This window comes from Mastigoproctus giganteus, chromosome 8 (assembly GCF_048544385.1).
Source record: "Mastigoproctus giganteus isolate SK-2022 chromosome 8, ASM4854438v1, whole genome shotgun sequence".
Lineage (NCBI taxonomy): Eukaryota > Metazoa > Arthropoda > Arachnida > Uropygi > Thelyphonidae > Mastigoproctus > Mastigoproctus giganteus.
In genome coordinates, this window is record NC_143582.1 from 88,933,872 (window position 1) to 88,947,223 (window position 13,352).

At 34.9% G+C, this 13,352-nt stretch overlaps 1 protein-coding gene across 1 annotated transcript in view; it reads left to right on the top strand.

Moving 5' to 3' along the window:
• The window catches only part of LOC150081706 (zinc finger BED domain-containing protein 5-like), an 82,079-nt gene that overhangs the window by 646 nt on the left and 68,081 nt on the right, over positions 1-13,352 (top strand). The window lies entirely within an intron of this gene.

The following is a 13,352-nucleotide window of genomic DNA, read 5'->3' on the forward strand; positions in this document are numbered from 1 at the left end:
TTTGACGGTGAGAGAAAGGAATAAAATGTTTTCTACTCTAAGAGCAGGTGCACGTAGTTTCGTTCTTATTTATGTACTCAAGAAGACATGTTACGTTCTTTCTAGGCATTAACGATTTGTTTTATTTTCCAGATTAGATGCGAAAGATTCATTTTGTGTATCAACGAGAATTGCTTTAATAAGAAAGTTTGCATGATGGTATTGATGAAAAATTGTAAGATTTATGTTGGATGTTTTTTGATTTTCTTAGATTTGATTTTCTTAGATCTTTCCTGAAGATAAGAGTAGGTCTTCGGGAATGTTTCATAAGTTTTATGCGAAGGTCGAGGCTGTGTTGTAGTATCGATTTGATCCCCGGTGCAATAAACCATTGTTTCTGTAGGGACAGTATTTTTTCCTCATTCTTTCGCTCTAGTGGAACCGGTGAAATGCGTGTGTTAGCTTCTAAGATGAGCCCGTGAACTCGCATCTTAAAATTCAGATTGCCGTTATTTTTAGTTCGTCATCCAAATGACTGTACTTCTTTACCAATGTCAAGTAAAGTAATTTGTAAACTAAATAAATATTCGTATATAGCCTGCAAAACCGGAAAAAAAATTCCTAGTTCTGAAAGACAAGGCAAAGTGAAAATGCATTTATCGTACAAGAGGGCTTTTTATTTAGTATGTAGTTCTAAAAGGTTTTTATTTTAACAGTGTACGTTTTACTGTAAAGTGCAATTGCAGCCACTAATATTTGCTCAACTAATTTTTTCTATTTTTTTTCAATTAAAAGCGTTTTTACTGGCATTATTCCAAAAATTTTGTAACGAAAAACCGTCATGCGAAAAGCGTGACGGAAGTGACGTTATCTTCAGCTTCCGCCAGAAGCGAATTATTGTAACTTCTATTGTTGCAATCACAGTTGTATGATGGCCACAATAATTTATCTTCTACTAGACTAAATTTAATGACATTTTGCACGGAGCTTCATCCTAACTTGAATGTGATTTTTTTTTCTTTACAATTAAAATCTGAGGCTGGAAAAAGAGTTCTGCACATTTATGAAAACATTCTTCCAATTGGACATGTCATCGGATCTTTCAATAAATACTACACGTAAGGGAACAACTATAGATGGCGTATTTATTCGTGAACTTTTCAATATAAAAATTATATACCCTAATTTTGTCATCACAGATATCCTACTTTAATATCAATTATTAATATCCTAATTAATATTAATATCCTACTTTAGTCATCACATTACTTTCAGTAACCGATATGTAATTATTATTAATAAAATAAAAACATCGCTATATTATTATCCATAAATTTTATTAATATCTGAAAATTAAAACGTTTCTAATTATTTTAAGAGCGTTCTTTTCTGCAATACCCTTTATCTTGATACTTCCCCCCCCCCACTCTTCCCTTTTTGTTTCGTTCTATTATGTATGGTTAGGTTCATTTTTACTTTCGCTCTACTGGCACTTATTTTATTTATTTTTTATCTTAATTTATTATAAGCAGCACGCGGTGGATTATATATTAATACCGCCACTAACGTTTGCGGTACTATTTTCTTTTTATCATAATTAGTTAAAGTTTTCAATTTATTTATATATATATATACACGAACGCCTATTAATGCAGGATGTTTATTACTCTTTCGTGCCAATTGCAGTCCAATTAGCTCATGAGTCAGTTGATTCTGTTAGCTGTGCATGGTTAATTGGTTTGATTCCAGAATAGGATACGTAACAGGTAATTAAATATGGTTTATTGTTTAGAGAAATTCAGAGGGTATTTAGCATTATCAGTAAGGTATAATGAGAATGGTTGTGTGAGTTAAGTACGAATGATCGATTTAATTAATCCTCTTATATTGTCGAATAACTTGGTTACTATGTGCAATTAGAACTGCAGTTTTCAAGGCGGGGGGAATACTCTAAAATTTAATTCTGGTAATCGTTGTTTGATAAACAGTTTGAGTAGTTTCCTTTCCATCATCAATGCCAATGTTAGAGCGTTGCATTTTGTTCCAATCCCTTTCAATTACTCAGGAATTAGATTTCTCAATGAAGAACAAATGCAATCTTAGTGGAATTTATTGAAGATGATAACTTGTAATGATTAGTAATCAGACATTATTATCTATGACTGCGCCAGCATTGACACCACAGGTCATTAATAAAAATGGAGATTTAAATAGGGTCGAGGAATCCTCGGGATCTCTACTTTGAAGAGAAAATTCTCTGTAGTGGTCGTTCTAGTATTATCCTGAGGAAATAGCACGCTATGAAAACCGCTCTAACAAGATCGACGAAGATTCGGTCAACTTGCTTTCCCCCTCCCCCTTTCTGTTGTGATATGAGAAGTAACGTTGTCAGAATACATAGAAAAATTTTGATCCAACTTTGATGCTCCTTAAATTACCTCAACCAGCAAGTTACCTCAGGTACTGCACATTTGGTAACCAAGGGTTCATGCGCTGCATCTCAACTTGCCCTCGCGTTGTAGCACAGTTGATATAACCGCCGTCCTACACCGGGTGGGAAAGATCTGAATTCGAATCCCTTCAATCAGGCCGGTAATTTTTATGGGCCTTTTTCACAATGTGGCTGATTTAGTCGATCTCAGGCGAGAGTAGCATGGATTTTTCTCCCCGAAACTCTGTTTTTCGTCCAGCAAACAGCAAATTGACCACAGAAAACACAATTTACAGACATATTCTCCAGGGTGCAATATGGTCTACGTTGCTGATGCGCCTAAAACCTGCAACAACTACATCTTAACGTAGAAATTTATGGCGTGCGGCTGTCTACCATCTGCGGAAAGCCCTTATAGGACTACCTGTGGCGCCTTGCTTCTCCAAAATGAGGATTTTGAATCGTTCGGTTTGTTTCTTCACTGCGTTGTACATTGAAAACAATTAAATTGGGGATGTAAATCCTTGCGCAATAGTACGCATTGATATTTATCTAATACGAAACGAGCTATTACTCCCCCCCCACCGTCTGAAAGTCCATTAACTCTTTCGTGGAAATATTCAAAGCAGTTGCACGACGCAGATAGCTTTTTTGAGCAACTGTTTTGCATATTTCTGTCCAATTCACTTTCTTCCAATCAGATGGGTGTTCCTTTGCATTAACGAAGTGCCATCTGTCGCCTGGGTAACGAACAAATAGCAGTATAAGCCTACTTTTCCTTTGTGAACAGCGTATATTAATAGAGTAAAACTGTCATTTTGAATTGGTGTATTTTGTTGCTTGTAGCGAACATTTGTCTTTCTTGGTAGTGTACAGACCCATACAATTGTTCTAATAATATAAACAGGTTAGTATATTATATATAAATAGTTTTTTATATACATTTTAATAGATGAACGGACTGACATTGACCTTCATAAAGCAACGTGTCTTCCCCTTTTGCACAAACTTCGCTGATATTTTAAATTTTCATTCTAATTGGAAATTTTCAATTTATGCTTTGGTTTTTACTTTCTCTCGAGAAAAATTTGTTGATGCCCATATCTACCAGGTTAAATATCACAAATAATGCTGTGGGTACTGTAGCCCTGTCTACAACAAAGTGTTGAAAATGGATGCGGCCACTGTCTTCTGCTCCAGACAGGACTCGGTTGAATGACCTGGAAAAATCTAAAACATCCCCGAGCTAGAAATGACTTGTGTGTCTGGCTTCGTTGGCTACAGTGATTAGTGAGTTTGCATTGTAACAAGCCTATGGTTATACAATAAGCTTTTCGCATATTTCTTTAAAAAAAGAAAGTTGCGCATGCCTGTTTGGTATTGATTTTTTTTTTCTTTCTTAATTAACCAGTGAGGTCTGCCCTTATGTCTTACAGAAGGTTGTTAAATCAACTACGTTCAGAATAAAATAAATGTATATGGATTGAAAAATAACGAGTTAATAATGGATTAAAATAATCATTGCGCAATATACTAATGAAAAGATATGAAAATTACTTCAGGGTATATTACTGCGTAATAAAATGTTTATAATAATGTTAAATGTTATTATGTAATAAGACTTTTAAATTATGAGCCTAAAATACATATATTATTTTACGCAAAACTTTAGCATTCAAAGCTATCTGTTGGTCTAGCTGTTGGTCTACCTAGTTAAACAGGCAGATAACAAATAGAAACAGATAGCCTTGATAATTACTGATTGGATATATTGAATGGTGCTGGCCCTTGAAAAAGTGCCATTCAAGGTTTCTCAATAATTAGCCTCATAAGCATTATTTTATTTTATTTTATTCTATTTTATATTCTTTACTTTATTGCTAATTATATGTTTATTTTTAAGGTATAGTGAAGTTAACCAGCACATGCCATCTTTGTTTTTAGGGGTTCTTTTTGCCTAATGGCCTGCATATTATTTTTATGCTAAAGTTTTATCATATGATACAATTTATACTCTTACAGTAATATTAGATTGCAAACTGATGTAATGTTTAATCTATAATTGATGGCATTAATCTGATCTGAAACACATTTTAACACTCTTACTTTCATTCCATAATTTCATAATATATTATATGTTATATATATCCATGCGTGCATTTTTAAATTTTTAGCCATTTTAATTTATTGGACTTATGTCACTAGTGAACATCCAGAATTTACGAGTATAATTATATTGAATATAGCGAGCAGATTTATAAATTCTTTGAAACGTAACTCAGATAAACATTTAAATGGATTAAAATTGAATTCGGCTGAACTCCAGATTATGGGTACACTTTGTCATCACGTTGCGGGCATGGTCAAATTCGGGACGGATTCAAGCAAGAAAAGTGTGTTTTTTAATAGACTTTCAGTTTTGGCTAGTGAAAAAAGTTAGGTTAGTTTACGCCAGTAATTCGGAATGGATTCAAGCAAAATAAGCCACTTCCTCCGGAGGTGTATCCATTATCAGTAACCTTCAATTTTTTATTTCATCTTTTAGAGAAAATGCACACAATGTTAAGTATTTTAAATAAATTAATTAAAAAGTATACGATTTCAATAAGAAATGTGTTTATTGTTGTATTCATATTGAGTGAGAATTAAAGGTGGCATAAAAATGTGAACAATGTTGAATTATTTCTTGATGATTTTTAAGATTATAAATAGATTAATTTTTTTGAGTGCGCCAGTGAACCCTGAAAAATATTAACGCTTCCGTTGGAGGGTTACAACCTTTTACAGTGATCTACAGCACGCTGCACTTTACCTTTTAAATGAGAACAAATGTTAGTAATATAGTACAACTCAAGGAATACAAACTAATTAATGACACGTGAAATGGCTAATACATAATATTGCAGATTTTAACATTGCTGATGCAATCAATGTAGTTCATGAGCACAAAAAGTCGGATTTACATAGTATAAGGAGTCAATTGCTGTTCTTGAGTCAGACGACAAGATCATTTGTTCATTGCTGTAGCATTATGGTCTTTGAAGTAGATGATTCCAGTAATTCTTATTCCGCCTTAAGACTGTAGATTTGAATTTGAGATTTTCCTTCAGCAATACGCAATGTTGGTTCTCTGGAGAAGAGCTTTCGCAGAGTGGTTGACAGTTTGCGAGTCAGCAGAGTCTGGCTCGGCAAGATTTGTCAGAAGAACGCTAGGCTTAGAAGTTTTAGGATGAGCATTCCTTTATATTTCAAAACAGTACTTATATTATTTCGCCGTCGACTTACAGGGTTAAATTGAGATTTGAGCAGTCAGATTAGGAAGTCACTTGTAAGGAATATTGGATCAGATATACTCATAAATACCCAAATACTGCTTTTACAACGAAACTGAGACTACTCAGTGGTTTACTCGTAAAAATATTATTTATAATATACATTTTACGTAATATTCAACAAATGCAATAAATCAAAATAAAAAAATTAATATAAATTTATTATAAGATCCATTTAAAACTGGTTCTTTTATTATTTTTAATTTACAAAATGACCTTTCAACACTTGTCGCCATGAAATTATGTATGTTGCTCTCTATTATATAATAATATATTATTAATAATAATAATTTATTATTATTTGGTTAGTAAACGATTTGCCCTTCTGATTCAAACAATTACGCATTGCGAGTTGCTTATTATACTATTAAAAACGAACCAAAAAGGATATGAAATACTAGTTGAAGCGTATTTAACAGAATTATTATTTAGGAAGCGAAGTGAGGAATGAAGCATTTCAAACGATACATCGATGAAAAAAAAAACCCATAAATACATAAACAACCTGGATGCAATTTCCTTTTACCACGCAAAATATGCAGTTCACGTTTCTCAACTTTTTAGCAGCTTTTCACAAACACATTAAATTACTTTTTCCTGCTGAAAAACTTTAATTTTCTTCCGCAGTTAAGTTTACAGCGGCATTAGTAGAAAATCGATAAATGTCTCATGCAACTGTTGTAATATCTTGTTAACAGTGCGAAGGTAGAACTATATGAGGAGTGTGCTATGTAGAAATTTCATCGGAAGGCCTTAGGATTGCAGTCAGCCTTTTCCACTCAGTTACAGAAGGAAAAAAGTGGGAGTAAATGTGAATTCCTACAGAACATAAGGAAATAAAAGCGTAAAACTATGCAAGGTCATTATGAAGCAATAAAAGGAATGCAAAACCGTAGTTCTCAGCGGCCTGAGGGTGAAACTACGTAGCACCTCACGAACCTTGTGTGAGACTAGAAGGACGTGTCACATGGGCGTATTTCTAACTGATAAAATTGTGAAAAGAGTTCTTCGCTATGATAGCAGGATTTAAACTGCCTAATACATCGCAGACAGTAAAAGAAACTTTGCTTCACAACGATTTGCCCCGCTGCTGTCTTACTACTGGATAAATGGAATCGTCAAAAGGTTAAACTGGCATTTCTTTAAAAGAGATCACCTGTTGTCTGAAGAGGGCCCAGCAAATACTGAAATAGGCTATCATAGAGGTGTCTCATCCTTTAAATAAATAGCAAATTAGCCATTTGTTTGAAAATAACACAATTCCAAGACAACTCGTTGCAAAACTAAACTTTTTTAAGTATATCAGCAATTAGGCAATATTGAACCATGTTGTTATTGTAGGGTTATTAGGAGCATGAGCGACTAAGGCCGTATTGTTCCGTATATAAACAGTATATGCTACATTCGCCTGAGATCGACTAACTCAGCCACTTTGTGAAAAAGCCCCTTAAATTCCTCACGTCATCGACGGGACTCGAGGTTGGGTCTTTTCCACCCGGTGTGAGGATGCCGGCGATTCTACCGACACACACCTTACAAGTGTGTGTGTGTGTGTGTGTTCATGGGCCTATCTGCATGTTGTGCTTGCCTAAAAACTCACGGGGAGAACCCCAAATCCTCTGGCTGAAATCGGCTAATCACAACTTCGATTGAAGAAGGGTTGGTTCTCAATTGTTCAATGTGTTTGAGGAGGGTCAGTTTATGAAACATACCAGTCCCTACTACGAACTAAAAAATCGAATGTTTTTGTTGCCACGTATTGGTATTCGTTGACCATTCAGTTTCGAGATTTGGATACTGCGAGCGATAAAACCGTTGCATTAAGTAGGCAATTTAAATCTTGTTGACCACAGAAACAAACGAAAGGAGAAGAGAGTCCTCCAAACTTCACGTAAGTCCAATAAGGTCAAATCACATTAGCTGCCTTATAATTTCACTTTGCATAGTTAATTTTAAAATAATAGTGAACTTTCTATACCTTTATAGTTTTTTTTTTATTTTATTCAATAAAATAATATCTAGATTAAATCTAAACTAAATAACATACAGAAAGACAAATACTAAAAATTTTGGGTTGCTTAAATAAATTTTTATCAAATATTCTAAATAGTTTAGCAACATTCGGCTGATAAGATAAGAAACCCTTTTGACCTAGATGTAACCAATACTTTTTCTTCTTAGTGCAGTTATGGGATTTTTAGCTCTCTTAGTTCTGAATAAGCTTAACTTGTTCGTCTAGTGGTATTATCTGACAACATTCCTCTCTTATATTCGTTTAGTGGTATAGTAAGACAACAATCTCGTACACCCTCAGCATAGAAAAGGAAAACTTCACCCCCTCTGTACTGCAGTTTGGATTTCACGCGTTGTGATTAACATGGAAGGCATTAGGTTTTGTGGCCTCCCATGCCGCAGTAACTTCTTTAATTACATTTTAACACTAACTATGTTGCTTTCTGGGTGACTGAGAGTTTTTGGCAGAGAGAGAAACATCTTAAAACACAACATCATTTATTAACAGGAAGAACAAACATACTCCACATTTTCACCATACATGATTTACCATAAACAAAATAACATTTATGAGAGTAAGATATCAGAGTAATCTATAATAATAATCTTTAGCTTGTGTCTATACTATACTACTCCCTTCCAAAATAATTTAATTCGTTTTTATCCTTGCCCGAAACTCTAGGTTATTAATAGGTGATATTTTGAAGGTATCCGGGGTGATAAGGATATGGTAATTTCAGTCATTACTTTACGGTAATCAGGTTGAAGGAAGGGGGCCAAAATTTTAACTATAACAATATCGAATTCTCTTGATATTCAAATTGCAGGCTTAAAAGTGATATACGCTGAGGAAATTGAGAAAAATCTGCTGTATAGCCACTCTTAATATCCATTAATTATAAGAAAAAGTATTCTTTGTCACGCTCTTCAAAAGTTTCAACTCTCCAATGAACGTATACACGATTACGTTATCAAAAAAAATCGATCGCCAACTTTTCTGCCATCAACCTTTCATTCCTATTCTCATCATCTCTAGACGTACAGAAACAGACTTGTGTTTCAAAAATAACTTATTGTGCCTGCCGAGATGCGAAAGCGCAATATTTGAGGACAATCTAAACTTAAAAGTTCTTTAAAGAATTTGGAAAGGCTTTAGTAAGTCTGCTTCTTAGTCCCTCTTTTCGAAATATGCGGATGTCTCGATGAAAGAACCACAAAAACACTGCGGTCGATAAGTATTGAAGTGGACGATGTTTTTAAAATTCCCAGTCTTTTCACGTAACAAAAGACGTAAACGAAATATATATCCTTTTGATTAAAATTTCGGTTTCTAGGATTCCGTCTGCGTGTGCACCGTCTTTTTATTAACTCGAATTTAGTGCGATAAAAAAAAACAAAACAAACAAACTTACAATGCCATATTATATATCAGCAACACCTGTTATCCAGCTGCAGCTTCTGGTAGTACGTCGTTGGTGTATGGAACGTGAAGATGAAAACACTTGGCAAACAGTTAAGTCAATATCGACTGGTGTTTCCTGGTAAGTGAAGGCGACAAGTGAAAAATAAAGTGTCGTTTCGTGCTGACACGCGACGAATTGAAAAAACGCTTTAATGGATGGCAGGATTTTGGAAAGACTCAAGGAAGGAAGAGGAACGTTTTCGAAGATAACGTTGGCAGAATCGTTTACACTTGAAATATTTCAAGTTAAGTTGTTTTACGTTACTGCGCAATCGTATCATTTTACATTCACAGTCAATTTTCGCTCACTTTTTATTTATTGCCTATTTTAAATTTGCTTACATTAGTCTAGACGCAGAAATAACTCAAAGTGAATTAAAATCATCCCAGAACAAAGGATAGTCACGTTCTTTTCATCTTGTCCCTCCGCATGTAACAACTGGACTTTCAGAAGACGGATTTTTGCTAAATTTTATATTTGGATACCCGAGGAAGATTTTATGGACTGGTCTCCAAAAATTGGATTAATCGAAATGCGTATTTTTTTTTTCAGATTGGGCATTACTCGCTAAGTAAAAATGGATCAACAATAAATTTCCAGTGTATGTCGTGTCCCTGGAAGAACCTAAGATAAAATCCTACTTCCAGCGTATGTCGTGTCCCTGGAAGAACCTACTTCATGTCTGTGCTCCTACAGAAATCTGTAAAGTATGTTTCAAAAATAATAAAAAAATTTCCTATAAACATATGTTTCGAAACCGGGAAATTATAGCGAATTAAATGCGTTGTTAAAGCAAATGAGAGATAAAAGCCATTAATTATTCGCAGTAGTACATCTATCAATCAGCGAGAAGCTGTGGACAGAGATTCACGTGCTCATCACTCCTTGTCGCACAGATCCATGGGCAAGCACCATAAGTTTCATTTCTTCCTGGAAGCTTTTAAGTCTAATTGTAATTACATAGCTCCCGTTTCTTTCCGCCCTCGGATTTTGTTGGTCCCTGAGATTTTAAGTTCCACCATTCCAGAGTTTCCTCCCAAAAGCAATATTGCTATAAATACAGAACAGCAGCAACCATGGCCTTTATCAAAATGTCAAGACTTATTCAGAGCATTCTTAGAGACCGTTGTACTAAATTTCATGCCGATAAGTTAATCTATTTCCCCCCTGTTCGATGTCCTTAGAAAATTTAATTAAGATAAGTCATGTATTGAAAAAGTGTAAATTGTATAAAAACCTTTTTAAAAATTTAAGTTTAAAGTTAAAAATTCACGATTTGTTTACCATTCCTTAATAAACAAATTTGTCAAATTTATTTGATATAATGCGTACATCGATAATCAATAAATAGAATTTTTACTGAGATACGCGACACTGTTTACAACTACTACTCCTTATTAGACTTTATAGAATCAGCCCAAATTACCCACGAAACATCAACCATGCCATGGTTAATTAATTTCATAGCATAAAATACTCGATCATAGAAGACCAGTTCGTTTAAAGAGGCAAGGCAAACGTAGATTTAAGACGAGAATTTGCACCGAGAAATGCTATGAAATAAGATTTAGAAGAAGAGGAGAAACAATAAAATTGTGGACTAAATTGTAAATAAAATAGCGGTCGGAAACTGAACGAAATTAAATGAAAACCAACGCACAGCGTATTGTAATCTCTACGATGGAACTTTATGCATTCCCTTGAAACAGAAGAAACAAATAAATTTGATTCGAATTCGTTAAAGCTTTAGGAACAACGGTATTTATATTAACGAATGAGTGAAGATCGTGTTGCAATAGCAACGCCAACATCTTTGAAGTGATCAACTCTGTTCCTAAGCAACGTAATAACCCCTATGTATTAAAGGCCTTGGTCGACGTCTGTCGGAAATACAAAGGACAAGCCGACATAGCTTGCACTTATTTCACAACTTGTTTCCAAAGCGCCAATATGAAATGAAGCCAACTGCGTTTTAAAAGATGAACCCCGGAGATTGAGTCAATAACTTGTAAATTAAGATCATTGGTATACAGTTGTCATTTGACACGGACGTTGACGCGCTAGTGTGAGATCCCTGAAGTGTACGGTGAGCAGTAGCGGGCCCAGAGGAGAATGCTGAGGCACTCCGCAAGGCAAAAAAAAAAAAGTGAAAGATGAATCCTCTCCGAGAAAAGCATTTGCTGTATTGGCATTTAACGACTTAATTATACAGTCGGATAAAGGATGTGGCACTCCGTAGCATATTTAACCCCAGGGGCTCACATCTGGTGAGTATGAGCTTGGCACACCCAGGGTCCTGAGCTGGATATCATCATTCTTCTCTTGCTTGTGATTCCCTTCTATTTCTGACTCTTTTTCTCTCTCCCTCTCAGGGTAATTCAGAATTTTTGTGTTTGCCTGGTGCAGCATAAGGCTAATAATAACTTAGAATGAAACACTTCTCGTGATTTAAGTCAATATCTAAGGCTGTTTTTTCATCCCTTCTTGAGTAAACGACGGTTTGGAATGAGTGAGAAATTGGTAGAAGACCAAATAAAAAATACCGTATTTTATTCATTCACTTATAGTTAAATGAAAAAACAAACAAAAAAAATACACCACTGTCTTCAAAACTAGAAAGAAAATAATGAAATTAATTGCATCACGAGAATTTGTTTTTAAGTGTAGATAACCTCGGTGATCACTGAACTGTAACCACCTACTAAGACAGTGTTAGGCAACCGTTCGCACGGATAACAGCTGCTATTCGGCTAGGCAATTGACTCCACTACATGTCTGAGACGTCATAGGGATGTGCTACCTGCAAAACTTTAACACATAACGGTTGCGTGTCCCCACGCCTCAGTTCCCACTCCAAAACAGGTGTTCAACTGGATTGAGGTCAAGCGAATTTGGAGGCCAATCAAGATGGGTGATATCTTCACGGTGTTCCTTGAATCACTCGTGCACAGTGCGGGCCCCGTGACAGGGTGCGTTATCATCTTGGAAGATTTCGTTTCTCTCTGGAAAAAATGCAACATGGCTGGCAGGGTGTACATGGTCTTTAAGATCTATCCCTGATTAAACTATGCGGTGACTGAATGAATGTATTGTGATTTGAGATAAAAAAAAAAGTGCAACTGTCAAAGAACTGTTCATTTAGGTGGCAACTGCGTCCCGTTTATGAGCATCTAGATCAAGGCTCTCAACTTTTTGGAGTCGCGAACCCTTAATGAAATCCTTTATATTTCATCGACTCCCAACCATTTAATAATAAAAATAACAATGTTTTATGGACTGTTTCTGAGTTTAATCGCAGTGAAGAAGATGTGTTCCTTAATTTATATCGAAAAATTCTGGAAACATTTAATGTTTCCCCCATTTTATGGGGGTCTGATTTGATGTATATATCATTTAAAATTAAAATATTTCAAATATTTTTTACGTATTTTAATATAAAAATCTACTCTGGAAGTATTTGTTATTGTTTTTTTAATTTATTCCGCTTTTTTCTGAATTCTTCTGTAAAACAAAACATTAAAATAAATTAACATATTCTTTACTGAATTTTATATAAGAAGAACTTTTTATTGCATACAAAAGGCACACGTGGTACACAATACCCTTCACAGCTACAAGCCAGGGATTTTTTAATAAGTTCTTTAATTTGTGAGTTTTTATCTTAACTGACCACGCTCTTCCAAGTTTAGTCGGTTCCTCCCTTTTGTAAAATGCCATTTATATGATTAAAACCGGCTTCGACCATGCAAGTGCTGGGAAACGCAAGTAAAACTCCCTCAACGGTTGCATAAGGTTTGGGATATTTTGTTGTAATGTTTATATTTTTCCAATAATCGCTGATACTTTTATTATTAAATAAAGATTTAGCTTCTCTGTCAACACACATATCAATAAATTCATTGTTCAAGTTATCTGGTTCAACTCCATTTTCGATATTTATATCAAATGACGTAATGATCCAATCAGGTACATTCATTTCCTCCAGGTCTTTGAAACGGATTTTAAAACTTCCTTTTCAAGATGCTCTATGATCAGTGGGTCCAACCTACGGCCCGCGAATAATTTTTATAAGACCCGCGCGGAAAGTGAACTAAAACAGCATTGATCTCCACTGTGTGTACAGGGATGCAAGTG